General features: G+C 42.0%; 1 protein-coding gene across 15 annotated transcripts in view; it reads left to right on the plus strand.

Annotated features, from left to right (window-relative positions):
* Positions 1-15380, plus strand: part of ATXN1 (ataxin 1) — a 282081-nt gene that overhangs the window by 72612 nt on the left and 194089 nt on the right. For 3 of the 15 annotated variants that reach the window (XM_054058375.1, XM_054058389.1, XM_054058382.1), the window contains exon 3: positions 5211-5282. The exons of the other annotated variants lie outside the window; for them this stretch is intronic. The gene's annotated coding sequence lies outside the window, so the exon portion shown is untranslated. The remainder of the gene's footprint in view (positions 1-5210; positions 5283-15380) is intronic. 15 annotated transcript variants of the gene reach the window in all.

Below are 15380 nucleotides of genomic sequence, written 5' to 3' on the forward strand. Positions count from 1 at the left end.
ATGGTCAAACCATAGCTATAGACTGAAAATAAAGATTTCCTTGGTTTATTTGGAATATTTCATTTTGATCTGTAGCTTGTAGTGTTGTCTGTTAATGGAAGGCTTGACATGGTTTTTGTGTATTCCTCATAGAACTGTTCTTTCACAAGGAGAAAAACTTACCTGCCTAACATTCACCTTTCTGTATGTGAGAACAGACATTAATTATTTTCAGTTTGAAGTATTCTATGAGAGCTTCTCAAACTTTGGCAGCTTGGTAGGGAAGAGTGGCAATTCAGTGGATTCTCAGCTGTACAGCTGTAATGTATGTTGCTTTTAAAGACACCTACATGTTATAATGAAAATACTCCTCAGAGCCACAGAGATGTAACCACAGCCTAGATAATTACAGAAGAAATAGACTCAACTAAGTACTGAAACAGGAAGAAAGAAAGCAAAAATGAAAGATTCTTTTTTTTTTTTTTAAGAGTAGTAGGAATGGTAAAGAATTACTGTTCCATAAATATTAAAAAAAAAAAAAAAAAGCTCAGTGATTCACTATATGTTAAAGTTGTGATCAATTAGGGAATATATGTGGAACAAAAGTCTGAAATACTAAATACTGTAAATTGAATCAATATTCAGGGTGCAGTTGTGCTCCAGAAAAATAATAAATGTAAAAACAGCAGAAGCCAATTTGGGGGAATGTATGAGTACTGTTAGAAAAGCTGAACAATGCATCTCTCTGTGAAATTGCAAGTGACTGGTGTGAGTGCTGTTCCATAACAGCTAGGGCTGCTGAAATTGTAAGCAGGTAACAAAAATTTACTGTTTTATATTTCTCAGATAATGATTGTTCTGAATGCTTTGCATAGCACAGGAAATGTAGTGTCACAAACTTGACATTTGAATATTAATATTGATACTGAAACAGTCTCACCACAAAGAATGCCAGCACTGCAGGAAGAAGGACAGCATTTTGATCACTTAAAGGCACAAAAGTTTTAAGTCCTTCAGAAAACTAGGGCAAAATTCCCTCCAGGATTGGACTTCTAATATCCAGATTTGGAAATATCATTATTCCAGGTAAAGCTGGAAGCAGAGAGATGTTTTTCTGTTATTTCTGTCTTCCCCTGTCCTTCACCATTTGCTATTTTATGAAGACTGTCTCAAAAAGATTAATAGCACAGGGCTACAAAGTGTTTCAGATTGACTTGTACAAATATACGAATGTGTGTGAGTTCAACAAAAGACGCATGGAGATGGATAGTCTTTCTTGTCCATTCTCAAACTTGCTTGGCGTGTCGCAAGTTGTCTTCTGTAGCGTCAATATTTAGCTATGGGTTACTTCAGTTGTTAAAGACAGACCTTTCTTTTCTAAGCATAAAGTAGGGCTGACTTTCCCTCTTTTTTAACAAGCAAGCTTGCTGTCCCCATGTCTTACGGGTGTGTGTACAGTCCTTTACTGTAAACTTATTATGGCTTGCTTAGTTTTTTTAAAAATGTGTATTGAGATCAAAAAGATAATACAGCACTTCATATACAAATACACAGTAAGGTGCAGCCTGCCTACGTGATGGAGCCAGAGGATGGTTGCTTCTTTGCATTCACAGTATAACAGACTTCCCCCCAAAGAGGAAGCAAAATAGAATAATAGAATCACTAGGTTGGAAAAGACCACTGAGGTCATCGAGTCCAACCATACCTATCTGCTACTAAACCATATTCTTAAGTATCTTGTCTACCAATCTTTTAAATACATCCAGGGATGATGGCTCAACCACCTTCCTGGGCAGCCTCTGCCAGTGCACAATGACCCTTTCAGTGAAAAATTTTTCATAATGTCCAATCTGAGCCTCCCCTTGTGCAGCTTGAGACCATTCCCCCTTGTCCTATCACCTATCATGTGGGAGAAAAGACCAGCAACCGCCTGTCTACAACCTCCTTTCAGGTAGCTGTAGGCAGTGATAAGGTCTGCCCTCAGCCTCCTTGTTCTCCAGGTTTAACAATGCCAGTTCCCTCAGCTGCTCCTCATAAGGCTTGTTCTCCAGCCCCTTCACCAGCTTTGTTGCTCTTCTCTGGACACGCTCCAGAACTTCAACCTCAGAGATGGAGACTGGTGAAAATCACTGACGATATGGTACTTTGCAAACAGAAGAGGCCAGCCACAGCCAAGGAATAGGAATAATTCTGTTCTGTCGTGCTGCGTAGTGCGGTGTCGTTGATGATGGTACCCCACTGTTGATAAATCTCTTGATAGCTTTTGGCAATTATGTTGTTATGTAGATGATTTGGTAAGTCACTTAGCTGGGGGTAGTGCTGGTTGCTTTCCAAATTTTCTTGTCACAGAGTATGTAGAGCACATTTTTGGCTTTGTACTGCTGGTGTAGGTTGCACCAATTTGATTCTAGCTGTTTGGCTATGTGCAAGTTAAAGGAGTTTTCCTTTTTTCAGGACAGGAAGGAAGAGTTTGTCAGCCTCCTTTCTGAAAGTGTTTTGGTACTTATGACTTTTCCCTTCAAAAATATATTTTCAGACTCTCTTATTTTCTGACATGATTAATGGTAATTTTTATCTTTAGAATGCAAATGCAGTTTTAGCATACTTTTGCACTTTATAATACTCTTCTCTGCACAAACTCTTACCAGATAATTTAAAAAGATGTGTGTATTTAAAAACCAAGCAAGCAACAGCAAAATGCAGCTTACCTTCTGAAATATTGATATACTCGTATTTGTAGGTGCTGCAACGTATTTATGTCAGAGTCGTGCCAGGGTTGCTTGCCAAGTGTAAGCAGGTCCCTTCAGCCAAGTGCTACCCACTGTTAAGTATGGGCAGATCACTAGAACTGCTGTAGTACCTTTATGTCTCAGAGGTGAAAACCCCCACAGAAACAACCCCATCTGATTACCTTTTGCCAGGGGGATGTTGGGGAATCCCAGATCTCTGGCAGTCATCAGCACTGCTGTTCAAAGAGTAAAATGACAGCATTTTTATTAAGAAATGCAAATCTCCTCCACTGCCTCTCTGCGTGTACAGACCAGACAGATTCCTGATCCCCGGGTGATGCCAATGGCATTTAGCCTGCTTGAGTTATTGAATTCATTAGGGACAATCTTATTTTCACTAAGGAGATATGGACAAGGTAGTAATGCGTGGAGATCTTACTCTCCAGGGTTGTGCTGTTTGCGAGGTGATGAACAGTGTGTGTAGAGTGGATGGAAAATGTCGCCCTGGAAATGTTCCAGTTTGTTATTAATTTAACATCATTTTGCGGAAGATTGTATGGGGAGCCTCTAGAGCTACAAAGAGTGGAAGGTGAATCTCCTGCACCTTAGGTTAGGTCATAACTAGTAAATGACATTTTATTTTGTGGTCAGCTATTTGCTACCTATCCATACCTCTGTTCTAAATAAAAATCAAGGAAATAAAATACTTAAGAGACTTAAGGCCTGCTAGGAGATATATTGCTGTTGCAGATGATTATATAGATCTGTTTTACTGCCTGTTCCTAGCACCAGGACTTCACAGAATCACACAGAATCACAAGGTTGGAAAGGACCCATTGGATCATCGAGTCCAACCATTCCTAACACTCCCTAAACCATGTCCCTAAGCACTTCATCCACCCGTTCCTTAAACACCTCCAGGGAAGGTGACTTGACCACCTCCCTGGGCAGCCTGTTCCAGTGCCCAATGACTCTTACTGTGAAGAATTTTTTTCTGATATCCAACCTGAACCTCCCCTGACGGAGCTTCAGGCCATTCCCTCTTGTCCTGTCCTCTGTCACTTGGGAGAAGAGGCCAGCTCCCTCCTCTCCACAACCTCCTTTCAGGTAGTTGTAGAGAGTAATAAGGTCTCCCCTCAGCCTCCTCTTCTCCAGGCTAAACAACCCCAGCTCTCTCAGCTGCTCCTCATAAGACTTGTTCTCCAGCCCCCTCACCAGCTTTGTTGCTCTTCTCTGGACACGCTCCAGAGCCTCAACATCCTTCTTGTGGTGAGGGGTCCAGAACTGAACACAGTATTCAAGGTGCGGTCTCACCAGTGCCGAGTACAGAGGGAGAATCACCTCCCTGGACCTGCTGGTGACCCCATTTCTGATACAAGCCAAGATGCCATTGGCCTTCTTGGCCACCTGGGCACACTGCTGGCTCATATTCAGTCGGCTGTCAACCAGCACCCCCAGGTCCTTCTCTTCCATGCAGCTCTCCAGCCATTCTTCCCCCAGTCTGTAGCGCTGCACAGGGTTGTTGTGCCCCAAGTGCAGGACCCGGCATTTGGCCTTGTTAAACCTCATGCCATTGGTCTCGGCCCAGCGGTCCAGCCTGTTCAGATCCCTTCGCAGAGCCTCCCTACCCTCCAGCAGATCCACACTTCCTCCCAGCTTAGTGTCATCTGCAAACTTGCTGAGGGTGCACTCAATGCCTTCATCCAGGTCATTGATAAAGACATTGAACAGAGCTGGACCCAGTACTGAGCCCTGAGGAACTCCACTTGTGACTGGCCTCCAGCTGGAGTTAACTCCGTTGACCACCACTCTCTGGGCCCGGCCATCACATTGATTTTGAGCTGCCCAGAACCACTGCACAAACTGGGAGAAGTCATACCAAAACAAATTACCTTTTTTTTTTTACATCCTATGCTCGCTCTATTTCTTCAGCTGTTTCCCAAAGTACTGTCAGCACTGTCAGTGGTAGGATAATAGGTTAGGTGAATCTTTCTTTCTTTTTTTTTTTTTTCCCTATGCTTTAGTATAGCTGCTCTTAAGGACACAGAAGTAAACGTTAATCTTCTGATTTCATGCCTGAGAACCTGCTCTCTTGATTTTACTGCAAATTAATGGAATTGGAATCAGACCTTTAAAGAATAAGATTAATAAAAAAAAACCTAAACCCCGACAGCAGTATCTTGGAGCTGACCAAGTTAAAAACATGAATGAAAAATTGTGACATATGCCTAATCCTCAACTAATTTTCATTATGAATGGAGTAATCTCCTGTGGAGCTGTGAGTGGCCAACACGTTATAGTACATCAGGGCCCTATTAATCCATAGATTATTGACAGAGCATATGGCAACTGCTCCAAAGCATGCCATATACACAATATGCTTTTATCTTTGTATTATTGTTTAAAACTACATTCTAATGTGTCACTGGGGATATATGTAGTCTTGGAAAAACTGTTTGCACTGTGGTACCTGTCTATAACCCAATTTTTTTTGTCCTTTAGGAACATTGCTTCTCTGAGGTAATGGGCTACAACATGGTGTCATGGATATAGCAGTGCATAACTGTGGGGAAGGTACTCACCATTGCAGTCTTTGCTGGATTTTGCATGCTGCACGGTGTTGTTGCAAACCAATTAACCGTTGTAACTGATGTAGTGGTGGTTTTTAGTTCGTGCTGTGTGGCTGCAATGGTGACTAGTGACTGTGATTTGTGAACCAGTTGGCTAAGAGCCTGCCTCTGAAGAGTGGTCCCTCAGGAAACCAAGCTGGGAAAACACAGTCGCTCTGTGCAGGGTTTCGCTTTTACTGGGAAGACTTCAGGGAGCTTGGAAATGGAAAAAGTTTGAAAGTTTGTTCAGCCTTTCCACAGGTGAAGTGAGATCATGAAGTTACCTCTTTGATGTGCTGATTGTTTTGTATATTTTAATTTTATTTTTTTTCATTTTCATGTCATTTCTCCTGCTTCTTTCCTATACGTTTTCATATCTGTCTTTTGCTTTGAATTATATTGCAGTTTTTTGATATCCAAAATTCTTTATTGATCTAAGAAAGTAATTAAATTGAGTAACATTGAAAACAGGGTAGGGTAGCTTGGTGAATTTATTTTAAAATTAATGTTTGACATACAACATCTTCTGTAAAGTTAGCAGACATTCTGTGAGCGGTGTTGTAGTTATGGCTGTTTTCAGAGAACTTGAGAGTTTGCTGCACAAAACATGCTTTGGAGGAAAATATTTTCTGCTTGTTTATATTATGACAGGGAATAATCTAGTAACTGTTGGTGTTTGTGGGAATCCATCCATTTGTCAGACCTTGTAGTATATGATAATACTCCCCTTGCCATTTTTGAGATATTGAAGTGTGGAAGTGAAAATCTCCTCCTTTCATTGTTTACATATAGACAAATAATACTTTTTTTTTTTTCTTCCTTTTCTTCACACTTTCTCTGGCAGCTTTTTTAAAATTTCACTGCAACTCCTGTAGATGGGCACAATACAGAAGAAACCAGTCCTCAATGTTCAATCTGGTTCATATCTAAGTGTGCTGTCTCTTGCTTTGTTGCAAATTTACAGTGACCCACTGGCACGATAACATGGAGTGAGCTGCAGAGTCACCTGCAGCTTCACTTAATCTTGAGCGGTTAGGGTGGCAAGAGAGTGGAAAGTGCTCTTCAGAGGGAGGTTTGATGCTTAGAAAAGTCCGAGGTAGAGCACAGAGTTGTGGTGCGCAGGGGAGTAAATTCTTGCCTGAATGGTGATAGCCTGGCTCCTGTCCCATGTCCGTTGGTGCCATCGTGCAGAGCGACAGAGGAGGAGGAGCAGGTTGAGACCACTGTGTTCCCACTTCCTAGCTGTGTTCCCCTCGTGCTTTGGTGGGCTGTGCCCGCACGCCGTGGCAGGGAGGTGCCCACTGGGCATTTGCACAGGCAGTGTTCTTGGTGCTCAGACACGTAGGACTCATGGATCCTTGCTGGAATTAGTGAACTAGTATAATAACTAGTATCACTTCAACTTCCAGTAAGCTTCAATAGTACTCTGAGGTTGTTTCTGCTTTGCATAACTTGGTAGAAAAGATATTTTTACTTTCCTACATGTATGCCTTATATAGAAGAACGTGTAGTGTGGCTTTTTGTCAGGAGACAGCATGAATTGCATTTTCCAGTGTCACAACCAGCCAATGCAAAGCTGCATCAAAATGCCATTCCCAAGCATCCTTTAGTCTGACTAGGGAGAAGTACTGCAGGATGTGCAGGATGCTTATACCTGATCTTGGGGCAAATGCCTACTCTGGCCCCCACTGGTGTCAAGGAAGTGATGCTGTTGAGTTTTTTGGTAGTTGAACTGAGGATGTGATCTAAGAAATCTTCAAACCTGAAAGATGTGAAGTAGTAACAAATGGCAGGAACCCTAGGTGATACGAGGGAAGAAGTAGGCTAGGAGAAGGAGGATCCAACGAAATCAGATCGTAAAACACACTCATGAAATTGCAGGACCTTAAGTTTGAAAGAGTACCTCTGTGCTTATCTGCTTGGCACAACTTTGATTTTTAATCTCCATCCTTGCTTTAGGCTTCCTCCTGCCAGAGAGGTGGTCTGAGTGCCTGTCCTCTGCAGCTGGAGAGTCCATGGTCTGGTCATGCCAGTGGTGGCAGACTGCCATAGCCAAGGGAGGTAAAAGTCTTCGCTGTAGCAGTCATTGCTCTAGGCTGTTTTTAGCTGGTTTTCCAGATCATAGACTTCAGGCAGTAGGGCATTAGAAATGTTATATGCTATTAAATACATTGTTGGAGAATTTGGCTGCCCTTACTGCTGCTTTTAATAGAGTTCAGATTTAAGATTTTTGAGACTGAGAGGATTTGGATGTAAACTTTGTTAATTTGGTTTTGAAAAAGGAAGTTCTTTCGTGCTTCGAAGGAAAAAAAATATAAAGGCAGAACTGCAAGTCTCTTCCTTAAATCGAAGTTTTCAGCCTGAAATGGGAACAACTCAGCAGAACAGTTTAAGTAAACATGACCATAGCTGCTTATCTGAGACACTGGCATCCTCTCTCCTTACTGTGTTACTTTTTTGTGCTATCCTGGCGTCTCTCAGTCAGTGATGTGTTTGTTCTCACAGCATCTCCTTCACAGGCATATACTTTTACGTCCATTTGATAGTCGCCACTGAGATCAGAGGCTTCGTCTGAAGAGCACGCTCCAGGGCTGTAGGTTTTATACACCTCTGTAGTTGAGATTTTTTAACTGCTGTCTGAAAGGTCTTTCTTCCTCCAGCCCCCACCTTCTCACTACCTCTGTTGTGGCTTCTTCATTTATTACTGGGAAGAAAAACAGAGGCAACTGCTCCTGAGTCATCTCAAGTTAGCGTTCAGCATGGAACAGGATGAAATCTAGGGCAGAGACTGCAAGTGATGATGTCCAGTTGTAGGTCAGTGAGTGCAGTATAAACACCGGGAGAATTGCTGAAAATCACGTAAGGGTATGAAAGAGCAAGGAGTTAGGTACTGTTCTCTAAAGCTGGTGCCTGAATGTGGGGTCAAGTTCCTACCATTAGGTAGAAAAAATGTGCTGTATGGCATATTGAGAATGAGAATCGCATATAGATATCTAACGGTAGAGCTTGGGTGGTTTTGTCTGTGTCCATTAAAATACTGCAGACTCACACTGGATCTCTTATCTGGGAGTCGCTGCCACTTGTAACTTCTGTGCATTTAAGTGCTTCCATTGTATTGTTTCTTAAAGCTTCATTATTAAAAATAATTTTTATTTAAGTTAGTATTTTCCTCATATAACCGGCTTCTAAATGACCAATTTGTTTTAATCAGTGGCTGAACAATAATGAAAATGTTTTAATTACAGAATGCAGGATAATGATTTGGTAGGTCTAGTAAAGTAAAAAGATCTGTAATATTCAGTAGAGTACTTATGAATGTTCTGTAGCATGTTCTTTACATTAATGGAAGAATAAGAAATGAGAAGTGAGAGAAGCTTTTTGTTTTTTTTCATGGGAATTAATGTTTCTATACACTTGTGAAACTCTAATACGTTTTTCCTCTTCTTGGCTGTGTTACGAGGAGCAAAGCCAATTAAAGAAAGAAAAGATAAGACTGTGCCTCTCTTTCTGCCAGTTCTATCATGCTTCAGACAATAGTGCATTAGGATATGGGAAGTGATCTCAGGCATATTTTTAGCCATAGTTCAAAAAAATATTACTTCTTGGTAAAATATTCTCCAAAATTATAAAGCTAGGTCTCGTAAAAATGTAAGTATATTGCATTCCTAGTGTCAATCTACTACATAAGGAGCTTCACAACTGTTTGGATCTGCTCTTCTTTCATAATGGGCTGCAACTTGTTTAGTAATGCTTGAAAGCATGTACACATCAAATAAATCTCTGGTATTTGGGCCATAGTGTACCAGCATTATGCAAAGGGAAGATTAACCACACACTATATTAAGCTACGATCCACTTTACTTTTGATTCCTAGCTGTACTAAATCAACCAAACCATCAAGGAACAAAATTAGTGGAAGGATTCCTCAGACAATAGATTTATTTCCATGTTTATTTGTGTTATTGTTAAGAAAAGGGCAATCACAAAAGCAAATCTCCCTGGGGCCCAGGGCATTATAAATTAATCATAAGACATGAAGGGAGCTTTTGGGTGTGGAAAACTAGCAACAGATGCAGATATTGCATAGCTGCATCGCATGGTGTACGGTGTTGCTGCAACGATTGAGAGACGATAAACTCACTTTGACTGCTGATGCTGATAATAGACAAGTCTTTAGCAACCATTATATTGGCAAATCTGACACAGAATGAATTTGCAGCAGTGACTCAAAAGATTTTCTTAACATGATGCATCTTTATTGCGTATCGCTTTAGCTCTTTCCTGTTTTTACTTTGCTGTCTTTCAGCGAAAAGGTCAAGAAAAGCAGTAGCTCAGTGGCTGACTTTTTCAGAAGTTCTTTACAGCAGGGAAAGTGGGGAAACTTCTTAAAGTGGTGTCTTATTTAGTAAGTTAAGCCTTTTGTTCTTCAGTTAATTTATTTTCCCTATTTTTCACACTGTTGAATCTCATGTATCAGATTAATTAAAGTGACTTTTAAAGTATCTCCAGGCAGGTGGGGAACTCCTCATCCCCACCTCAGCTTTCTCCCTCCCCTAGCAGTAGCCTTTGCCATATGAAACCTGGCAGCCCAGCTTGATGGACACGGTAGCATTGAGTCAAACGTATTTTTGTAACATGATGCCCATCTGTGCTGAATGTGGTTTGTTGCCATATTCAGGTTTGGAGAGTTACAATGCAGTGTGTGCCTCTTTGTGCCTCACTTTCCCAGCACACCTGTGTGTGCACCCACACACTTGAATAATGCTCTCCCTTTGTCATTGCACTCGGCAAGCCACCAGCTGCGTTAATAAGAGATACTCAGAGCCCAAAATGGAAGCTTTTGGAGTTTCGCTAAATCAATAAAATAGCTATATTTGATATTACTAGCGCTATAAGGAATTAAAAAAGAGAGAACTGTATCCTTTACAGTAACAAGCACAGGTAAATGGAGGCACCTAGGGAGATTTTCTTGCTGTAGCTAGAGCTTCAGCTACTGCTGGTGCCTCACTGTTGTTTTAGATTGAAGGTCAGAGCCTTAAAAAGTTAAGTGCTGAATATTCAAATTTAATTTATACCGTTAAATTAGTACAGCTTATAAGTTTAACTAGCCTTCGGGGTGCTAAGTATTTCCAGCTGAGGCCAAAAGGACTTTCAGCTACTCAGCAGTTCTTGTGACTGGGCCTGATACTACTCAGTGTAATTTTCTAGCACACCTGATATTGCTGCATTTTTCACAGGTATGAGTTTCTTCGCTCACATCTTTTTATGCCTCATTTGCTAACTCTTCTGTTCTGCAAAACTGGCAGGATGACAGCAGGTAACTGTCTTATCCTTTTGTGTTTGCAGTAATCCTTGGGGTTCTTTCTGATGTGTCTCCAGAAGTATGTATTCAGCATAGGGTGAATGCTGATTTGATTTGTAATACTAAAGTGTGGACAGTGCAGTTCGCTTTCTGAGTATTTTCTCTCTCTTAAAAAGAAATTGTTGTAGAGATGTGCATGAAAAGTTGCAGGAGTTTAAGCCTTCTGGCATATAAAAAATGTTTTAAAAATACAGATGTATTTTGGCACATGCTGAAGTACATTGCTGAATCTTTATGTTTGACTTCATGCAGCATACTTGGAGCTTTACAAATAACAATTACGTGACCAGTCATATAACAGGTTGTGGTATTTTCATGCTCTGAATGATGTTTTTCTGCTTTGGCATCACAGACAGAATTGTGTTTTGATTTCAGATTATATGACTTGTTTTTACTTCAGTCATTTTTTACTTAACATATGATTTAATTTTGTTGCGGTGATTGAAAGTTGCTTTATTTGATACCTGTTTATAGGCATTTATTCATTACTTTTCCAGTGTACTGATATTTGTCAGAATAGAATGATATTATTTCTTTTGTGACTGAAAATGAGGCTATAAATGACAGTAATTTTGGGATACGTTTCTGGTATGAGCAAACAGTATTTCCTGGGTGAGTTTTCCACTATGGAAAACTGGGTTATGCATAGTATATTTTAGAAAAGACCTGTTTTCCCCTAAAGAGGAATGGCAGTGTGCAACTTCTGGAAACTATAAGAAGAATTGAAATGTAGGTATATTTGCATTCAAAGTATGCCTCAGCATCTGCAGTGTTGTTCATCCTGGTTCACCTAGAGGACTGAAAACAGTTGGCTGTGGATTCTGTTCCTGATTATTTATTTTTTTTTAAACTCAGCTCTGTAGGACATGAGGTGACTGGTTCAACTCTGTGCACTTTGTTGCAGTCACCTGCCAGGTTGCCTGGTGTCTGCTGCTGGTGCAGCTGCTTTAGCTCCTGAGGTGACAATACCCACAGTCACCCAAGATCAAAATGAAAGTCACACAGATGTGTGACTTTGTACTTTGCTGACAAGCACAAAAGGATTTAGCAAAATTACGACTCAGAAGTAAGTTGTGGGAGGATGGAGGGTACAATTTATCCTTCCCTGCTAAAATCACAGTGTTAACATTCTTGGCAGCATCACGGAGCTCTGCGTTAACTTCTGGTTTACATTTTAAAAATGCACCAAATAGCATATACTGTTTAATTCCGGGTTGCATTACGCAACAGAACGTGATTGCCTCAGTGAAGCACATCTGCATTGCGAGAGTAAACTCTCCTGGGAAGCAAGCGCATCTTCCACAGAAGTCGGAGTAAGGCATGGGCAGGGCATTGCTGTCTTGGCAAGCAGAGGGAGCCAGCATTGGAAAGCTGCCTCACCTTTCACTTTCCATGGAACTTACCCTTTCTCCCTGTTTAAGGCACCAGCTGCTGCCACTTGCTTCTCCTAGGGCTGGTATGGGGTTGGGGATGCTTTCAGTGGTTGATTAAACCCTTAATTTGGATTCTGGGAGCCATGGTCTTTGCTGTCCGGTTGGCTTGTTTGTGATCCCTGTGCAGGATAGGCTATTAGGGAACAGGGAGGAATCCTACTCAGAAAACATATGGAAAAGCTAAGTAAATGTTTTGGTTTTATTTAAAAAAAACCACAAAACCAGACCCATACCTCTCTGATCATGTCTTTTTTTTAACTGATAATTTGACAGCAGTTGATAGTAGGTACAAAATTGCTGTCATTTTTATATGGTATTTCAGTTGCTTCTTCTAGGCCTCTCTCGCTGGAAGCAAAGTCAGGCTTCTGCTGTCTCAGTTCAACTGACATTCTTCCTGCTATCCTAAAGCTTGGTTATGAGCCCTCCTGTTCATCTTAGCAACGTGCATTACATTTTTATGGCGGTGTTTAGCAAAGACCTTCCAGCAGCGCCTATGACAATGGATTTGTACTTCTCTGATAGAAATTACTCCCTCTTTAATGGGGGGCTCTGGATGCATTCATACATGGCTTTCTTTGAAGCAAGCTGGTGTGCCAGTCTGTAATGTGAGTGTATGGACTTTCAACAGGCACTATTTGAAGTGGTTATTCATGGTTTGCTGTTAAACTGCAAGACTGGAGTGAGTGAGATTCCCCAAGGGTCTGTCCTGGCTTTGGTAATGCTCGTTGTCTTCATTATTGAAATGATTGATGGAGCGGAGAGAGTGGTTATTAAATTTACATAGGATAAGGAGCGTGGAGGGGGGCTGTGGGCTTCTTGGAGAGGAGTATTGAAGTTCAGAGCTGCCCTAGCTAACTGGAGGAATGTTGGGAAGAAAAAAAACAGGATACAAACTTAGAAGCACTGTACCAGGATAGAAGTATCCAGTTGCATGAGACAAGATGGGGAATGGCTGACTCAATAGTGGTCCTACAGAAGGACGTCTGTGAGCTGGAGCTGGGCTGGGCTGGAGGAGGCAGTTTGGCCTGGTTTAGTTGAATAGAGTGTTAGAAATCACAGCTAGTTCCCACAGTGCTAGAGAGAACCAGCCTGCAGCATGTCCTCTCCTGTCCCCTGGGAGCTGAGCTGCCAGTGCTCCCCTGAGTGGGCAGCTTATCCTTCCCTTCGCTTCCCTGCCTGCTTTGGCTCTGACCCTGGAGCTGGTGACCTTCCAGCTCCATTGTGAGTGCCTGAAGAGCCCCAGCTCAGCTCCTCCTAGAACTGATCCATGTGTGCAGGACAGCGCATCTGAGAGTGAAGGCGATCATAGACTGAAACTGTGGGTGTCATAAGATGCAAGGAACAGTGTTTCACCATCCCTGCCCCGTGAACAAGCGCTGTTTTGGGGTGTGTAAAGAAAAGACAGGAAATAATGCATCCGCTGCACTCAGTGTTGGAAATGGCTCAACATCTAGTTTGGGGCACAACATAATCTAGAGCCAGCTGGATGGCATCCAGGGAGGAGGCAATGAAAATGATCAAAGATTTGGAAAACATGACCTGGGAAAGAAGATGAAAGAATTGGGATTGTTTAGTCTACAGGGGAGAAGAACAGTAGCAGACATGATAGCAGTGTTCAAGTATGTGGAAGGTTCCTATGGGGAGGAAGACAATAAACTGTACTGCGTGACTGCTGGGGTTCGGACGAGAAAAAATGGACTTAATTTGAAGATGGCAAGACTTTCAAGTGATAACAGTATTTTGGTGCTGCATGTATTTGCCTTTGAGAAAACTGTGAAAGCATTGTCACTGGAGGTTTTTATAAAATGGACAGACTTCCTCCAGGAATATTTTGGGCATTGCTTTGGGGAGTGAGGTGCAGTGCATACTTCTGAAGGTCGCTTCTGGGGAGGTATTGAAGCGTTGTTGTTGGGTTTTGGTGATCCTGTGAACTTTGGTAATCTCTAATAACCCAACAAATAACTCAGAAGATGGTGGCAATTCATTATTGCAACATATCAGTGGTAAATAGACAGCTGATTTATGCACAAAACCTGATTATGATACTATCCTTCTGCTCTCTGTTCTAGTTCTTTTTTTAAAAAAAAGCTGTGAGTAAGCTAATTTTACTGGAATGTTTCAAAAGGCTATTCCTGTAAATATATTACTCTATACAAAAATAGAGGAAGTAACGTTGGTTTGCTCTGCTTATTGAAGTACTGTGCAAGTACAATCAGTACCTGCTAATACATAGTGTGACCGTAGTAAAGCCAGCAGTGCTCCATGAGGCACAGGAGTTTTACACTAGAGTGTGATGTTGTCTTTTCAACCTAGACGTTTGTGCACTTGTGTACTTCTTTTATGTGGCACCGGGGAGCAGGCTGAGAAGAACTAGGCTTTAATTACCTCATTGCTATCTATATACATGACTTATTCTTCTCCATTGTCTCATTACATTAAGTGCATGAGGCAGCAATTGAAGAACAAACCTCAAACTTGTCCTTTGTTTCTTAAGCCAAAAAGCACTTTAGCAGCTCCTGCAGTCACTGTGATTGCATCTTCCCAGGCATGTGTTTGCCATTTGGTGTCGGGGGGGAAAAGTAGAAGTTCTTCCCCCATAGCGTAACCTCCTGCCATGAGAAATAACTTGCAGTGGCCCATGGATAGCTTCCTCCTCCTTTTCTTTTCACTGAAGGATCGCCTCTGTGACTTTGCAAGTTTCTCCAGGTCCCCTGAAGCTTTCTAACTCAGTTTCTGCTATAGAACAAAGTAGTATTTTTCTTTTTGAAACAGGACTTCTCCTACCATCATTGCTGTGCAGGGCAGGGAAGAGCAGGTGTGTGCTGCTGCAGCCTGTGGGAACAACCTGGGTGGTGGAGGAGAACAGCCGTAGGAGAGATTCCTTCTTAGGTAGGGCCAGGCAGTTTGGGCCCAGTGAGAGCAGCCAGGTTCCTTGTCTCTTGCTCAGCGCAGCTCCTGGCTTGACAGCCCTGAGGCGTGTTTTGTCACTGTCATCCTGGGACTAGGAGCACGGGCAGAGGATGGTGCAGAGTCACCATGTGCCCGGCACGGATTTAGCAAGGCTTATCGTAATCCTGGCAGGATCCACGCTAACCCTGAGCAGTCAGACATCACCACGCGTTCATGTTTCCAGCCCTACAGCTCTGGCCACACAGTGCTGTGGTTATGCTAAGAAACGCCCTGCCGAGCCAGTCCTGGTGCTTCTGCATCTGGAAGAACCGCCCTGAGCACTCAAGAGTTGCTGGCCATTACCTGCTTACAAAAGCTT

Source organism: Cuculus canorus, chromosome 2 (genome assembly GCF_017976375.1).
Source record: "Cuculus canorus isolate bCucCan1 chromosome 2, bCucCan1.pri, whole genome shotgun sequence".
NCBI lineage: Eukaryota > Metazoa > Chordata > Aves > Cuculiformes > Cuculidae > Cuculus > Cuculus canorus.